Raw genomic sequence first — 18058 nt, 5'->3', positions numbered from 1 at the left:
TGTGAAGCATGGGGGTGGCAACATCATGCTTTGGGGCTGTTTCTCTGCAAAGAGAACAGGACGACTGATCTGTGTACATGAAAGAATGAATGGGGCCATGTATCGTGAGATTTTGAGTGTAAACCTCCTTCCATCAGCAAGGGCATTGAAGATTAAACGTGGCTGGATCTTTCAGCATGACAATGATCCCAAACACTCTGCCTGGGCAATGAAGGAGTGGCTTCGTAAGAAGCATTTCAAGGTCCTGGAGTGACCTAGCCAGTCTCCAGATCTCAACCCCATAGAAAACCTTTGGAGGGAGTTGAAAGTCCGTGTTGCCCAGCAACAGCCCCAAAACATCACTGCTCTAGAGGAGATCTGCATGCAGGAATGGGCCAACATAACAGTGTGTGACAACCTTGTGAAGACTTACAGAAAACGTTTGACCTCTGTCATTGCCAACAAAGGATATATAACAAAGTATTGAGGTGAACTTTTGATATTGACCAAATACTTATTTTCCACCATAATTTGCAAATAAATTCTTTCCAAATCAGACAATGTGATTGTCTGGATTTGTTTCCACATTTTGTCTCTCTTAGTTGAGGTATACCTATGATGAAAATTACAGGCCTCTCTCATCTTCTTAAGTGGGAGAACTTGCACAATTGGTGGCTGACTAAATACTTTTTTTGCCCCACTGTATTTCATGTAATGCTGCTGTTTACTATATAATGATATACAATGTTTTTTCATGCAAATAAAAAGTGATTGTAATCCAGACCAGTATTTTGTGTTTTTTGTATAATTAAAAACATAATATCACAGAATAATTAGGAAAACATCATCAAAGATAGAAGCCAAATCTGACAGTGAAAGTTAAATGCTGATAATTCAGATAGAGCAGCAATTTTACCCAACTTTCCAATTTACTTCTATTATCTGATTTGCTTTGTTCTTTTGGTATCCTTTGTTATAGAGTAAACCTAGGAGGCTGATATTATATGAGCTTAGGGGCGTGCACGTGTATTTAGCACTCTGTGCAGCAGTGTTTGTAACTATGTATAACATAGCTATAAATGTTTTTGCAAACTCTGCTGTCTGAAGATACGTGCACGCTCCTGATTTCACCTAGGATTACTCTTTAACAAAGGATACTAAGAGAAATAAGCACAAATGATAATAAGTAAATTGGAAAGTTGTTTGAAATGTCATGTTCTATCCAATCCATTTAAGTTTTTACTGTCCCTTTAACAGTACATAAAACAATATCAAATTAACCCCCGACCTACACCAACCCAGATTATTAATCACCAGCAAGACTTTATACAGACATTTTATGTTACTTAAATCCTACTTAAAGGGATAGGAAATTACACTTTCATGATTCAGATAGAATGTGTCATTTTATGACACTTTTAATTTCACTTCTGTTAACAAACTTATGTACTACTGAGAGCTGACTGGTGGCTACACACATGTGCCTCTTGTCATTGGCTCACCAGATATGCTCAGCTAACTCCCAGAAGTTAATTGCTGCTTTATAGCTGACTTTGCAGGAGTTAAAGGGACAGTCTACACCTTAGTCATCTTAAAGTCTCACCTTAGATTAAGCTGCAAACAGCCTCCTGCACCTTTTCTATATCATGCAGCAGGAACAGTAGAAAAGTTATTTTAAAATGAATATTGTCTCTGGCCACTTTGAAATGGCTGCCAAGCTCCGTCCACTGATGACATCATGATCTGGGCTGCATCTAGGCACTCAGCTGAATAGCAATGACAGTCAATCCAACTAGTGAGTCTTTTGTGATTGGATGCCATATGCAGCCCAGATCATGATGTCATCAGTGGGATGAGCTTGGCAGCCATTTCAAAGTGGCCAGAAACAATATTCATTTTAAAATAATCTAAATGTTGGGGGGAAAGCAGTAGGATAATTTACATAAAAAAACCTCTCAATAGAATAAATTATAGTTTATAATTATCATATATTATTTTGAAGTTTTTTATGTCATAGGTTAAAGCAAAATAAACCAAAACACAATTATCAGGTAATTGTAATAGCGCATACAAAGAACACAAGATTGCTTTACTCTGTGTGAGGAATAATACACTACTGCTTACATTAAAAAAATCAGATTATATTACATAGTAATGATCCCATTCATACTAAATCTTTATATGTGATTCACTCATACATACAAGCTGGCTATATTTAAAAACACTTAAACCAGGATGATTGAACAATATACGATAATCACAAATAAATGATTAGACAGCAGTAGCAGACAGAGAGAAAACTATCAGCTAAGCCCCTTCAATCCGGGGACTATTTAATATTACGCTACAAATCTGCACTGCTGAGAGTCAATAATATAATAATTTTGTGTGGATTAAATCATCCAGTTTAGCAAGTTAAAAATAGGGAGAGACGGAGCTTCTCCTGGTGACCCCTGACGCGCATTTTACAAGAACGCTTCCTCAGAGTTACAAGGGGTCCCCACTGTTCTAGTGATTCCTCTATTCACTACATATAAACTGTAATAAACAAACAGCAGGGAACAGTCCTATGGACTAAGGCAGCTTTATTTGAAAGATGCAGCATTATTGTGACCTCTTGTGACTTAATCAGAGACGTCTGACAAGGCACTTGATGAGTGAAATGCGTAAGAATGGTCCTGATAATGCTGCCTTCTTTCTAATAAAGTAGCTGTAATCTATACAATCTCTGACATTTGCCTTTTCTATTACTTTTACCATCATTATTTATTTCTCCCCATTTTCCTGTAATTTAAGTCTCAAAATTTATTTTTCCGTCTTGAAAACTAAAAGTGCACATAGCAGCATCACATATATACCCAGCAGTGGCTTCTTTTTGATCCAGGAGTTATATCTTAGAGTGCACCTATAGCACTCTAATGCCCAGACTCGCAAGGTAGTGCTTGACGGAATTAGTTAAAATGTATCCTTTATTATATACATTAAAATGGGTTTAACAACCTATAACATACGGTAACAAACACATTCTATTGTTCAAATTAGCACAGAGAGATAGAACCTGGTAATGAGTCAAGCTGTGCTATGTATGTGATACTCTCGCCTTTGTTATAAGGTAGCACAGCATGTGTGACTATCCAAGTCTCATACCCTGTAACTATGTTCCCAGCAAGGACCGTATCAATTGGTGTGGAATATATAGTAATATTGCACCCTCTGGGGTAACATAGAATATAAACTTATAAACTTATTGTCAAACTGCCACATGTCAAAGGTGATTTATTCTATCTGTGTAGTTATCAAATTAAATCTTATTGGGTGCTTTACTGTGGTATGTCCACAGTGTATATTGTGTTGAGATGGTGATTACAACTTATATGCTGACTGACCAGCTGTATAGAATAATGACGGTTGGTTGTGATTTGGTTAAATACTATACCCAACTGTATTATATAGTTATATTAATTCATAAATAACCGCAGAGTAGTTCTTTAGCCAAATAAGGAATTTTTAAATGATGTAATTATACTGTACACAGAGTTTCTTTCTGTAGGGTTCTAAGGATATTCTAATTAGGTTAAATATTACATAGTGGTAACAAATCAACATTTGTTACCCTGTTTGGAGATAATTCATTGATTCTATCTTGTTGCACAATACCGCTGTGTCTTAAAGCGATACAAATAAAACTGTATGAGGTGAATAATATTCACCTAAATTGTAACCGTCATAGCGTATATGTGTATCAATATATGTTACCATGTGGTATGGGCAGCTTCTAAATATTCAGCTGTTAAATATACCCAAACAAATTAATGGCAACTTAAAAAATACTCATTATTACCAAACCATACTATAAGTACTCATAATGTTCATTTATACCCAATGCTCAAATATTATTATCCTCTTCAAGGTAGGAGATACACTTGTAGAGCATTATAAATTAATCGTAATCGTTTTGCAACTCTAGAAAGATTCAAACTAGTCTATACAGTTTGATCAATTGATCCCTTTAGCCTGTAGCATAATTATAAATATTATTGAGTTCTATTGTATTAGAAAGAATCAGCAAGCTAGTCTATGTATAATCTTGAATTACAACTGTGACACTAAGTGCCGTTACTCTACCTAGTAGTCTGAATCTGTACCTCCATTCGGATTTATATAATCAATCCGAGTGATAGGGCTTCAGCGTGTGCTCAGTTATATCAGATGCTACTATCCAGCCCACTACCACTGTAAACTGATATAGAACCCAATAACATGCAGTAACTGGCGTTATGTGGAATTACACTGGTACGGCTAGGTGATTAGCCTATAGTGTAATAGTAAATGTTACCGAGTTTTGTTATATTAGAAAGAATTAACAAACTTGGCTGAGTATACTCTTGAATTACAACTGAGACTAAAAAGTGCCGTCACTCTACCAAATAGTTTACATCTGTATCTCCACTTAGATTTAAATAATTAGTCTGAGCGATAGGGCTTCAGAATGTACTCAATAGTATCAGATGCTGCTAATCAGCCCACTATCACTGTTAACTACTACAGAACCCCATAACATGCAGTAACTGGCGTTATATGGAATTATACTAGTACGGCTAGGTGATTACAGGGTATGGTAAGGTTCTAACTTAATAAGTGCATTTAAAAAGTGTCCTATACACCGCTCTGATGCGTTTTGCCCATCACAGGCTTTTTTCTTTCATGTAATTGGCAAGAGTCCATGAGCTAGTGACATATGGGATATACAATCCTACCAGGAGGGGCAAAGTTTCCCAAACCTCAAAATGCCTATAAATACACTCCTCACCACACCCACAATTCAGTTTTACAAACTTTGCCTACTATGGAGGTGGTGAAGTAAGTTTGTGCTAAGATTTCTACGTTGATATGCGCTTCTCAGCATTGTTGAAGCCCGATTCCTCTCAGAGTACAGCGAATGTCAGAGGGACGTGAAGTGAGTATCACCTATTGAATACGATGATTTCTCTAACGGGGGTCTATTTAATGGGTTCTCTGTTATCGGTCATAGAGATTCATCTCCTACCTCCCTTTTCAGATCAACGATATACTCTCAATCTACCATTACCTCTACTAATAATTGTTTTAGTACTGGTTTGGCTATCTGCTATATGTGGATGGGTATCTTTTGGTAAGTATGTTTTTTATTTCTTAAGACACCTCAGCTATGGTTTGGCACTTTATGCATTTATATAAAGTTCTAAATATATGTATTGTACTTATATTTGCCATGAGTCAGGTTCATGTATTTCCTTCAGCAGACTGTCAGTTTCATATTTGGGGAGTTTAAACATTTTAAGAAATGAATTTCTTACCTAGGGTTTAGTCTTTTTTTCAATTGACTACTTTCTTGCTATTGCGGGTATTAGGCCCGCGGGTGCATCTAATGCTAAACTTTATTGCGTCATTCTTGGCGTGAAAATTTTTTTGGTGCGGAAAAAGACGTTTATGATGCAACTTCGTCATTTCCGGCGTCATATGTGACGCCGAGACCTTTCACACAGCGGCGTCATTAGTGATGTAGTGTGTAATTTCCGGTTATTTTTGGCGCCAAAAAAGTTTACGTTACGTTGTGCGTCATTCTTGCCGCCAAATTTTTTCAAAACCCCATTGATGTTTGCCTCTTGCTTTTTTCTCTATCAGAGGCCTATGCTTTTGCATTTTTTCCCATTCCTGAAACTGTCATATAAGGAAATAGATAATTTTGCTTTATATGTTGTTTTTTCTCTTACATTGAGCAAGATTTCCCAATCTGATCCTGACTCAGAAGTTTCTGCTGGAACATTGCTGCCTGACATCGGTTCTACCAAAGCTAAGTGCATTTGTTGTAAAAGTGTAGAAATTATTCCACCAAATGTCATTTGTAATAGTTGTCATGATAAACTTTTACATGCAGATAGTGTTTCCATCAGTAATAGTACATTGCCAGTTGCAGTTCCTTCAACTTCTAATGTACATGATATACCTGTAAATTTTAAGGAATTTGTTTCTGATTCTATTATGAAGGCTTTGTCTGCATTTCCACCTTCTAATAAACATAAAAGGTCTTTTAAAACTTCTCCTTTAGCTGATGAAATTTCAAATGACCAGTAACATAATAATTTATCCTCTTCTGATGAGGATCTATCTGTTTCAGAAGATCCTTCCTCAGACATTGACAAATCGACTTATTTATTTAAAATAGAGTATATGCGTTCTTTATTAAAAGAAGTGTTAATTACTTTGGATATTGAGGTAACCAGTCCTATTGACGTTCAGTCTAATAAACGTTTAAATGCTGTTTTTAAACCTCCTGTGGTTTCTCCGGGGGTTTTTCCTATTCCTGAGGCTATTTCTGATATGATTTCTAGGGAATGGAATAAACCAGGTACTTCTTTTATTCCTTCTTCAAGGTTTAAAAAATTGTATCCTTTACCAGCAAAATCTATAGAGTTTTGGGAAAAAATCCCCAAAGTTGATGGGGCTATTTCTACACTTGCTAAACGTACCACTATTCCTATGGAAGATAGTACTTCCTTTAAGGATCCTTTAGATAGGAAGCTTGAATCCTATCTAAGGAAGGCCTATTTATATTCAGGTCATCTTCTCAGACCTGCTATTTCTTTGGCTGATGTTGCGGCTGCCTCAACTTTTTGGTTGGAGAATTTAGCGCAACAAGATTTGGATCCTGACATATCTAGCATTACTCGCTTACTGCAACATGCTAATCATTTTATTTGTGATGCCATTTTTGATATTATCAAAATTGATGTTAGATCCATGTCTTTAGCTGTATTAGCTAGAAGAGCTTTGTGGCTTAAATCTTGGAATGCTGATATGACATCTAAATCTAGATTACTATCTCTTTCTTTCCAAGGTAATAATTTATTTGGTTCTCAGTTGGATAGTAAATCTAAGGCTTCTAACCGTTTTCGTTCCTTTTGTCAGAATAAGGAACAAAAACTCAATCCTCCTCCCAAGGAATCTGCTTCCAGTTGGAAGCCTTCCTCTAATTGGAATAAATCCAAGCCATTTAGGAAATCAAAGTCTGCCCCTAAGTCCGCATGAAGGTGCGGCCCTCATTCCAGCTCAGCTGGTAGGGGGCAGATAAAGGATTTTCAAGGATTTTTGGATAAAATCTGTCCAAAATCATTGGATTCAGAGAATTGTCTCTCAGGGGTATCGAATAGGATTCAAAGTAAGACCTCCTGTGAGAAGATTTTTTCTCTCACGCATCCTTGTAAATCCAGTAAAAGCTCAGGCTTTTCTGAAGTGTGTTTCAGATCTGGAGTCTTCAGGGGTAATCATGCCAGTTCCTCCTCAGGAACAAGGTTTGGGGTTTTATTCAAACCTATTCATTGTACCAAAGAAAGAAAATTTATTCAGACCAGTTCTGGATCTAAAAATTTTGAATCGTTATGTAAGAGTACCAACTTTCAAGATGGTGACTATAAGGACTATTCTGCCTTTTGTTCAGCAAGGACATTATATGTCCACAATAGACTTGCAGGATGCATACCTTCATATTCCGATTCATCCAGAACACTATCAGTTTCTGAGATTCTCTTTTCTAGACAAGCATTACCAATTTGTTGCTCTTCCATTTGGCCTAGCAACAGCTCCAAGAATCTTTTCAAAGGTTCTGGGTGCCCTACTCTCTGTAATCAGAGAACAGGGTAATTCAGTGTTTCCTTATTTGGACGATATCTTGGTACTAGCTCAGTCTTTACATACTGCAGAATCTCACACGCATCAACTAGTGTTGTTTCTTCGGAAACATGGTTGGAGGATCAATTTACCAAAAAGTTTCTTGATTCCTCAGACAAGGGTCACCTTTTTAGGCTTCCAGATAGATTCAGTGTCCATGACTCTGTCTCTAACAGACAAGAGACGTTTAAAATTAGGGGTTAATACTTGAAGTTAGGTGTTGCCGATGTTAGGGAGGGCAGATTAGGGGTTAATAATATTTATTATAGGGTTTTTGAGGTGGGAGTGAGGCGGATTAGGGGTTAATAACTTTATTATAGTAGCGGTGAGGTCCGGTCGGCAGATTAGGGGTTAATAATTGTAGGTAGGTAGCGGCGACGTTGGGGGGGCAGATTAGGGGTTAATAAATATTATGTAGGGGTCGCCGATGTTAGGGGCAGCAGATTAGGGGTACATAGGTATAATGTAGGTGGCGGCAGTGTGCGGTCGGCAGATTAGGGGTTAAAAAAATTTAATAGAGTGGCAGCGATGTGGGGGGGCCTTGGTTTAGGGGTGCATAGGTAGTTTATGGGTGTTAGTGTACTTTAGAGCACAGTAGTTAAGAGCTTTATGAACCGGCGTTAGCCCAGAAAGCTCTTAACTCCTGACTTTTTTCTGCGGCTGGAGTCTTGTCGGTAGAGTTCTAACGCTCACTTTAGCCAAGACTCTAAATACCAGCGTTAGAAAGATCCCATTGAAAAGATAGGATACGCAATTGGCGTAAGGGGATCTGCGGTATGGAAAAGTCGCGGCTGGAAAGTGAGCGTTAGACCCTTTCCTGACTGACTCTATATACCAGCGGGCAGTAAAAACCAGCGTTAGGACCCCCTAACGCTGGTTTGGACGGCTAACGCAGAACTCTAAATCTAGGCGTAATGAAAGGGCTCACTCCCTGTATATTCCACACAGTAAAGAGAGGCCCAAAGGATTTTAACCCATTTGAAATACCAGTTATTTATTTAGAAAAGTGGCAAGGTTGGCAATAGTTTTTTTGCCATAGAAACCATTGGGCCAGGCTGAAAACATGTTTTTCCTATGAAGGGTTTCACGCCGTGTTTGTATCCACGCAGAAATTAATGGCCCAAAGGAATTTAACCCTTTTAAAATACCATTTACTTATTCAGAAAAGGTAAAATATATGAAGTGTATATCAATGAGATAGGTATAGAACTGCCTTATTCATCAAATTATGGTTCCATCTATAACCATACACTCATATTCCTTAGGGGAGTGTGGGGGGTGCCCTAGTGGTTGGTATACAGTGTAATCCCCCCAAAATAGAAGATCACTATTTGGCACACACGTAAACACATAGGTAAATCCGCAGAAAGGGAGCCAAAACAATAAAACAACTTTTACTGTCAAATATTAAAATACAAAAACCCTACATGGGATGAGTATATAAAAAACACATTTAAAAACAAGGTCGCACTGTCGGAGCATCTGGATTAAACACACTACAATTGTCTATTTCAAAATAAAACAATAATCGTGAGGCTCTAAGTTTGCAAAATTAAGCAGATTCCAACACTGTCAGAGGCCCATTGTACGATGCCCCCCGAGATAGAAAAAGATCCCTAATAAACTACTGACTATGGTTTGGCGCTACCCACATAGGTGAGTGAAGGGTGGGGCTGATCAGACTCTCTCTTGGTAGGCAGCCGCTTACAGTTATTGTGCAAAAGGTACGGCTTGCAGTGACTAAGGAATGACCAGAATTACCTGTATAGCAATCACAGAGAGCACACAAATAAAGTATAACCATGTGCAGATTACTCACAGACAGGCGAACGCCTAACGCACGTTTCTCCTGGGCTTTCTTAGAGCCTCAACGATTTGACAGTAAAAGTTACGTTTTATTTATTTTTTTTGCTCCCTTTCTGCAGATCTACCTATGTGTTTAAGTGTGTGCCAAATAGGGGTTTATCTATTTCTTTTTTGGGGGGGATTACAAAAAATATGAAGTGACAAGGTTGTCACCAATTTGTTTGCCATAAAGAGCGTTGGGACAGGCTGATAACGTCTGTTGTATGATAGGGTTCACGCCCTGTATATATCCACATAAAAATGAGTGGCCCAAAGGATTTTATCCCATTTAAAATATCAGTTAATATCAAATGTGCCAAGTTTGCTATGTTTATTGCAATATAAGATGATTTTTTTTTTTTATAAAATGTAAGTTTGTTTAGGTTTTTGGAAAGTGTATTATTTTATTTAAACTAACAATAACTGTAGATATCTTTAGTTTACAAATTGCAGAATAAGAAGCTGACTGATTAACCCCTTAATGACAGAGGACGTACCAGGTACGTCATTGAAAAAACTTCCCTTAATGACAATTGACGTACCTGGTACGTCCTCTGTTGTTAGAAGCACTGGAAGCGATCATGATCGCTTCCAGCTGCAAAAATATGCAGGAAGTAAAACCACCGATTCAGATGCAGTGGGATCTCTATTGTTCAGTAAGTGATCTGGGAGGGGGAGGGATGTAGATTATTTAGGGGGGGGGGGGGCAGCTACACTACAGAAAACATTTTTTTCATATAAAAAAAGTTAAAAAAAACAATTTTTGATGGGAAAATTGGGTACTGGCAGACAGCTGCCAGTACCCAAGATGGCGGCAAATAGGTAGAGGGGGAGGGTTAGAGAGATGTATGGGGGGGATCAGGGAGGTTGTGGGGTAAGGGGGGGATGCAGACTGCAGACTGTATGAAAAAAAAAATGTATAAATGATTTTTATTTCAGTACTGGCAGACTTTCTGCCAGTACTTAAGATGGCGGTGACAATTGTGAGGTGGGGGAGGGAAGATAGCTGTTTGAGGCAGGTCAAGGGGGGGGGGATCAGGGGGTGGGATGTGTCAGGTGGGAGGCTGATCTCTACACTAAAGCTAAAAATGAACCCTACAAGCTACCTAATTAACCCCTTAACTGCTGGGCATATTACAAGTGTGGTGCGCAGCAGCATTTAACGGCCTTATTATTACCAAAAAGCAACGGCAAAGCCATATATGTCTGCTATTTCTCAACAAAGGGGATCCCAGAGAAGCATTTACAACCATCTGTACCATAATTGCACAAGCTGTTTGTAAATAATTTCAGTGAGAAACCTAAAATTGTGAAAAATTTAACAGTTTATTTGATCGTATTTGGCAGTGAAATGGTGGCATGAAATATACCAAAATGGGCCTAGATCAATAATTTGGGTTGTCTACTACACTACACTAAAGCTAAAATTAAACCTAAAAGCTCCCTAGTTAACCCCTTCACTGCTGGGCATAATACACGTGTGGTGTGCAGCGGCATTTAGCGGCCTTCTAATTACCAAAAAGCAACGCCAAAGCCATATAAGTCTGCTATTTCTGATCAAAGGGGATCCCAGAGAAGCATTTACAACCATTTATGCCATAATTGCAAAAGTTGTTTGTAAATAAATTCAGCGAGAAACCTAAAGTTTGTGAAAAAATTTGTGAAAAAAGTCAACAATTTTTTTTATTTGATCGCATTTGGCGGTGACATGGTGGCATGAAATATACCAAAATGGCCCTAGATCAATACTTTGGGATGTCTTCTAAAAATATATATACACATGTTAAAGGATATTCAGGGATTCCTGAAAGATATCAGTGTTCCAATGTAACTAGCGCTAATTTTGAAAAAAAGTGGTTTGGAAATAGCAAAGTGCTACTTGTATTTATTGCCCTATAACTTGCAAAAAAAGCAAAGAACATGGAAACATTGGGTATTTCTAAACTCAGGACAAAATTTACAAACTATTTAGAATGGGTGTTTTTTGGTGGTTGTAGATGTGTAACAGATTTTGGGGGTCAAAGTTAGAAAAAGTGTGTTTTTTTCCATTTTTTCCTCATATTTTGTATTTTTTTACAGTAAATTATAAGATATGATGAAAATAATGGTATCTTTAGAAAGTCCATTTAATGGCGAGAAAAACGGTATATAATATGTGTGGGTACAGTAAATGAGTAAGAGGAAAATTACAGCTAAACACAAATACTTCAGAAATTTAAAAATAGCCATTGTCATTAAGGGTAAGAAAATTGAAAAATGGCCCGGTCATTAAGGGGTTAAGAAGACAACTTCAGCCTTGTACATTTTGCAGCTTTCTTGTACTTAAAGGGACAGTCAACACCAGAATTTTTGTTGTTTTAAAAGATAGATAATCCCTTTACCCATCCCCCAGTTTTGCATAACCAACACTGTTATATTAATACACTTTTTACTTCTGTGATTAACTTGTATCCAAGCATCTTCTGACAGTCCCCTGATCACATGACATTTTATTTATTATCTATTGACTTTCATTTTAGCCAATTAGTGCTGTGTCTGCCACAAACCACGGACATGATCACACTGTTATCTATATGGTTTACATGAACTAGCACTCCCCTGTTGTGAAAAGCAAATAAAAAAACATGTGATAAGAGGCGGCCTTCAAGGGCTTAGAAATTATCATATGAGCCTTCCTATGTTTAGCTTTCAACTAAGAATACCAAGAGAACAAAGTAAAATTGGTGATAAAAGTAAACTGGAAAGTTGTTTAAAATTACATGCCCTATTTGAAACATGAAAGTTTTTTTGGACTTGACTGTCCCTTTAATGCTCATTCACAGTGGTTACCTTATAAGTGACAGTCACAGTGGTAGCCTTATAAATGACACTCACAGTGATTACCTTATAAATGACAGTCACAGTGGTTACCTTATAAGTGACAGTCACAGTGGTAGCCTTATAAATGACAGTCACAGTAATTACCTTATAAATGACACTCACAGTGATTACCTTATAAATGACAGTCACAGTGGTTACCTTATAAGTGACAGTCACAGTGGTAGCCTTATAAATGACAGTCACAGTAGTTACCTCATAAGTGACAGTCACAGTGGTTACCTTATACATGACAGTCACAGTGATTACCTTATAAGTGACAGTCACAGTAGTTACCTTATAAGTGACAGTCACAGTAGTTACCTTATAAATGACAGTCACAGTGATTACCTTATAAATGACAGTCACAGTGGTTACCTTATAAATGACAGTCACAGTGGTTACTTTATAAATGACAGTCACAGTGGTTACCTTATAAATGACAGTCACAGTGATTACCTTATAAATGACAATCACAGTGATTACTTTATAAATGACAGTCACAGTGGTTACCTTATAAATGACAGTCACAGTGATTACCTTATAAATGACAGTCACAGTAGTTACCTTATAAATGACAATCACAGTGGTTACCTTATAAATGACAGTCACAGTGGTTACTTTATAAATGTCAGTCACATTGGTTACCTTATAAATGACAGTCACAGTGGTTACCTTATAAATGACAGTCACAGTGGTTACTTTATAAATGACAGTCACAGTGGTTACCTTATAAATGACAGTAACAGTGGTTACCTTATAAATTACAGTCACAGTGATTACCTTATAAATGACAGTCACACAGTGATTACTTTATAAATGACAGTCACAGTGGTTACCTTATAAATGACAGTCACAGTGATTACTTTATAAATGACAATCACAGTGGTTACCTTATAAATGACAGTCACAGTGATTACTTTATAAATGACAGTCACAGTGATTACCTTATAAATGACAGTCACAGTGGTTACCTTATAAATGATAGTCACAGTGGTTACTTTATAAATGACAGTCACAGTGGTTACCTTATAAATTACAGTCACAGTGATTACCTTATAAATGACAGTCACAGTGATTACCTTATAAATGACAGTCACAGTGGTTACCTTATAAATGACAGTCACAGTGGTTACTTTATAAATGACAGTCACAGTGGTTACCTTATAAATGACAGTCACAGTGATTACCTTATAAATGACAGTCACAGTGGTTACCTTATAAATGACAGTCACAGTAGTTAACTTATAAATGACAGTCACAGTGGTTACCTTATAAATGACAGTCACAGTGGTTACTTTATAAATGACAATCACAGTGGTTACCTTATAAATGACAGTCACAGTGATTACTTTATAAATGACAGTCACAGTGATTACCTTATAAATGACAATCACAGTGGTTACCTTATAAATGACAGTCACAGTGATTACTTTATAAATGACAGTCACAGTGAGTACCTTATAAATGACAATCACAGTGGTTACCTTATAAATGACAGTCACAGTGATTACTTTATAAATGACAGTCACAGTGGTTACCTTATAAATGACAGTCACAGTGGTTACTTTATAAATGACAGTCACAGTGAGTACCTTATAAATGACAATCACAGTGGTTACCTTATAAATGACACTCACATTGATTACCTTATAAATTACAGTCACAGTAGTTACCTTATAAATTACAGTCACAGTGGTTACTTTATAAATGACAATCACAGTGGTTACCTTATAAATGACAGTCACAGTGGTTACCTTATAAATGACAGTCACAGTGGTTACCTTATAAGTGACAATCACAGTGATTACTTTATAAATGACAGTCACAGTGGTTACCTTATAAATGACAGTCACAGTGGTTACCTTATAATTGACAATCACAGTGATTACTTTATAAATGACAGTCACAGTGGTTACCTTATAAATGACAATCACAGTAGTTACCTTATAAATGACAGTCACAGTGATTACTTTATAAATGACAGTCACAGTAGTTACCTTATAAATCAGCATACACCACTGTGAGTGAACATTAAAGGGACATGAAACCCAATTTTTTTTCTTTCGTGATTTAGAAAGAGCATGTAATTTTAAACAACTTTCTAATTTACTTCTATTATCTCATTTGCTTCATTCTCTTGATATCACTTGCTGAAAAGCATATCTAGATATGCTCAGTAGCTGCTGATTGGTTGCTGCACATAGAGGCCTTGTGTGATTGGCTCCCACATGTGCATTGCTATTTCTTCAACAAAGGATATCTAAAGAATTGAGCAAATTAGATAATAGAAGTAAATTGGAAAGTTTTTTAAAATCACATGCCCTATCGGAATCATGAAAGTTTAATTTTGACTAGACTGCCCCTTTAAGAACAAGAAACCTGCAAAATGTTTAGTGTTCAGAATGATTGTCTATAGGTTGTTTGTTACATTAAAGTTTATTTAAAAAAAAAAAAGCAAAGAAAAAAAAAAGCTTTGAGTGGAGGTCACATGTTTCCTGTCTAGAGTGGAGCTCCAGTCTGCAGCTAGACCCTTCTCCTGTGAGTGAGTCAGGCTGTGTATTGTGTGATAAATGTGTTAGTCACTTTCTTCTTAAAAAGTTTATAATTGTTATAAATGTTGTTATTTTAATGCATCTTATTCAGCTGCTTGTGCCAGGCAATGGGATACTAAGTGCTCTTAACTTTGTGCTAGTGAAGGGTTAATACTCTGTGCTGCTCTCTGTGCTAGTGAAGGGTTAATACTCTGTGCTGCTCTCTGTGCTAGTGAAGGGTTAATACTCACTGTGCTGCTCTCTGTGTTAGTGAAGGTTTAATACACACTGTGCTGCTCTCTGTGCCAGTGAAGGGTTAATACACACTGTGCTGCTCTCTGTGCTAGGGAAGGGTTAATACACACTGTGCTGCTCTCTGTGCTAGTGAAGGGTTAATACACACTGTGCTGCTCTCTGTGCTAGTGAAGGGTTAATACTCTGTGCTGCTCTCTGTGCTAGTGAAGGGTTAATACTCACTGTGCTGCTCTCTGTGTTAGTGAAGGTTTAATACACACTGTGCTGCTCTCTGTGCTAGTGAAGGGTTAATACACACTGTGCTGCTCTCTGTGCTAGTGAAGGGTTAATATACACTGTGCTGCTCTCTGTGCTAGTGAAGGTTTAATACACACTGTGCTGCTCTCTGTGCTAGTGAAGGGTTAATACACACTGTGCTGCTCTCTGTGCTAGTGAAGGTTTAATACACACTGTGCTGCTCTCTGTGCTAGTGAGGGGTTAATACACACTGTGCTGCTCTCTGCGCTAGTGAAGGGTTAATACACACTGTGCTGCTCTCTGTGCTAGTGAAGGGTTAATACACACTGTGCTGCTCTCTGTGCTAGTGAAGGGTTAATACACATTGTGCAGCTCTCTGTGCCAGTGAAGGGTTAATACACACTGTGCTGCTTTCTGTGCTAGTGAAGGGTTAATACACACTGTGCTGCTCTATGTGCTAGTGAAGGGTTAATACACACTGTGCTTCTCTCTGTGCTAGTGAAGGGTTAATACACACTGTGCTTCTCTCTGTGCTAGTGAAGGGTTAATACACACTGTGCTGCTCTATGTGCTAGTGAAGGGTTAATACACACTGTGCTGCTTTCTGTGCCAGTGAAGAGTTAATACACACTGTGCTGATCTCTGTGCTAGTGAAGGGTTAATACACACTGTGCTGCTCCCTGTGCTAGTGAATGGGTTAATACACACTGTGCTGCTCTCAGTGCTAGTGAAGGGTTAATACACACTGTGCTGCTCTATGTGCTAGTGAAGGGTTAATACACACTGTGCTGCTCTCTGTGCTAGTGAAGGGTTAATACACACTGTGCAGCTCTCTGTGCTAGTGAAGGGTTAATACACACTGTGCTGCTCTCTGTGCTAGTGAAGGGTTAATACACACTGTGCTGCTCTCTGTGCTAGTGAAGGGTTAATACACACTGTGCTGCTCTATGTGCTAGTGAAGGGTTAATACACACTGTGCTGCTCTCTGTGCTAGTGAAGGGTTAATACACACTGTGCAGCTCTCTGTGCTAGTGAAGGGTTAATACACACTGTGCTGCTCTCTGTGCTAGTGAAGGGTTAATACACACTGTGCTGCTCTCTGTGCTAGTGAAGGGGTTAATACACACTGTGCTGCTCTCTGTGCTAGTGAAGGGTTAATACACACTGTGCTGCTCTCTGTGCTAGTGAAGGGTTAATACACACTGTGCTGCTCTCTGTGCTAGTGAAGGGTTAATACACACTGTGCTGCTCTCTGTGCTAGTGAAGGGTTAATACACACTGTGCTGCTCTCTGTGCCAGTGAAGGGTTAATACACACTGTGCTGCTCTCTGTGCTAGTGAAGGGTTAATACACACTGTGCTGCTCTCTGTGCTAGCAAAGGGTTAATACACACTGTGCTGCTCTCTGTGCTAGCGAAGGGTTAATACACACTGTGCTGCTCTCTGTGCTAGTGAAGGGTTAATACTCTGTGCTGCTCTCTGTGCTAGTGAAGGGTTAATACACACTGTGCTGCTCTCTGTGCTAGTGAAGGGTTAATACACACTGTGCTGCTCTCTGTGCTAGTGAAGGGTTAATACACATTGTGCTGCTCTCTGTGCCAGTGAAGGGTTAATACACACTGTGCTGCTCTCTGTGCCAGTGAAGGGTTAATACACACTGTGAAGCTCTCTGTGCCAGTGAAGGGTTAATACACACTGTGCTGCTCTCTGTGCTAGTGAAGGGTTAATACACACTGTGCTGCTCTCTGTGCTAGTGAAGGGTTAATACACACTGTGCTGCTCGTTGTGCTAGTGAAGGGTTAATACACACTGTGCTGCTCTCTATGCTAGTGAAGGGTTAATACACACTGTGCTGCTCTCTGTGCTAGTGAAGGGTTAATACACACTGTGCTGCTCTCTGTGCCAGTGAAGGGTTAATACACACTGTGCTGCTCTCTGTGCCAGTGAAGGGTTAATACACACTGTGCTGCTCTCTGTGCTAGTGAAGGGTTAATACACATTGTGCTGCTCTCTGTGCCAGTGAAGGGTTAATACACACTGTGCTGCTCTCTGTGCCAGTGAAGGGTTAATACACACTGTGCTGCTCTCTGTGCTAGTGAAGGGTTAATACACACTGTGCTGCTCTCTGTGCTAGTGAAGGGTTAATACACACTGTGCTGCTCTCTGTGCTAGTGAAGGGTTAATACACACTGTGCTGCTCGTTGTGCTAGTGAAGGGTTAATACACACTGTGCTGCTCTCTGTGCTAGTGAAGGGTTAATACACACTGTGCTGCTCTCTGTGCTAGTGAAGGGTTAATACACACTGTGCTGCTCTCTGTGCTAGTGAAGGGTTAATACACACTGTGCTGCTCTCTGTGCTAGTGAAGGGTTAATACACACTGTGCTGCTCTCTGTGCTAATGAAGGGTTAATACACACTGTGCTGCTCTCTGTGCTAGTGAAGAGGTTAATACACACTGTGCTGCTCTCTGTGCTAGTGAAGGGTTAATACACACTGTGCTGCTCTCTGTGCTAGTGAAGGGGTTAATACACACTGTGCAGCTCTCTGTGCTAGTGAAGGGTTAATACACACTGTGCTGCTCTCTGTGCCAGTGAAGGGTTAATACACACTGTGCTGCTCTCTGTGCTAGTGAAGGGGTTAATACA

The 18058-nt window shown here is 38.6% G+C and overlaps 1 pseudogene; it reads right to left on the bottom strand.

Annotated features, from left to right (window-relative positions):
* LOC128661261 (zinc finger protein 208-like) overlaps positions 1-18058 on the bottom strand; it is a 1066060-nt pseudogene that overhangs the window by 570386 nt on the left and 477616 nt on the right.

The sequence above is a fragment of the Bombina bombina genome, chromosome 5, assembly GCF_027579735.1.
Source record: "Bombina bombina isolate aBomBom1 chromosome 5, aBomBom1.pri, whole genome shotgun sequence".
Taxonomy (NCBI): Eukaryota; Metazoa; Chordata; class Amphibia; order Anura; family Bombinatoridae; genus Bombina; species Bombina bombina.
Note: the sequence above shows the minus strand (reverse complement) of the source record. Positions and strands in the feature narration are given on the sequence as shown.